The sequence below is a fragment of the Trichechus manatus genome, unplaced genomic scaffold (genome assembly GCF_000243295.1).
Source record: "Trichechus manatus latirostris isolate Lorelei unplaced genomic scaffold, TriManLat1.0 scaffold00087, whole genome shotgun sequence".
NCBI lineage: Eukaryota > Metazoa > Chordata > Mammalia > Sirenia > Trichechidae > Trichechus > Trichechus manatus.
In genome coordinates this window covers 5,888,701-5,889,746 of record NW_004444023.1, presented here as the reverse complement: position 1 = coordinate 5,889,746, position 1,046 = coordinate 5,888,701, and positions in this window count along the sequence as shown.

Sequence of the window (1,046 nt, the reverse complement as noted above, 5' to 3'; positions counted from 1 at the left end):
TTTTTTTTTTTTCTTGTCATTGTTGTAAATGTATCTATCAAACAACTTTTGCCAATTCAATTTTTTATAGGTATACGATTTATTGATAGCAATTATAATAATCCGCTGTGCAACCCTACCCTTAATCAGTGTGATTTTTCCATCACCGTTAACCCCACTTCCCCCACCCCCCATCCCTGGTAATCACTAGTAAACTCCGTTCTCTACACATTTGCCTCTTCTTGTCTTTTTATGTATAGTTGACTTATTTCACTCAACATAGTGTCTTCCAGCTCCATCCATATTGTTGCGTGTATCAAGACTTCACTTCTCCTACTAACTGAGTAGTATGCCATTGTATGTATGTAACACATTTTGTTTATCCATTTGTCTGTTATTGGGCATTTAGGTTGTTTCCACCTTTGGCCTATTGTGAATAATGCTGCAATGAACATTGGTGTACAAGTCTCTGTTTGAGTCTCTGCTTTCAAATCTTCTGGGTATATACCTAAGAATGGAATGCTCCGTAAGGTTTTCTTGGCTGTAAGCTTTATGGAAGCAGATCGCCAAGCCTTTCTTCCTTGACACCCCTGGGTGGGTTTGAACCACCAACCTTTAGGTTAGTAGTCCAGCACAAACTGTTTGTGCCACCCAGGGACTTTTAGGAAATTCATATGCCCATTTTATAAACTAGCAAATGGAGGGTGTGGGAAGGGAACAAATTTGCTCTCGGTCACACAGTCACTCGGTTGCTGGGTTTGCCTTTGGAATGAGAGGGGGATGGGAGTGGGGGACAGGCAGCAGGAAGTCGGCCAGTTGGGAAACAGGCCAGCCCCAGGAAACAATGGAGAGAGTGGCCAGCTGCAGTGGGAAGGGGTGAGGCTGGTGTTGGGGAAAGAGAAAGGAGTGGGAGCCTGGGAGGGGAAGTGGGTGCCACATTTGGCCAGGCCTTGTCTTGTGGTCTTCCAAGTGCCCAAGACTAGGTGAAAGGGGGTGAAGGAGAGGTGGGTCCTGGATTCAAGCCCACAAAATGTATGTCAGAAGAGACTCTGAAACTTGTTCTTGAA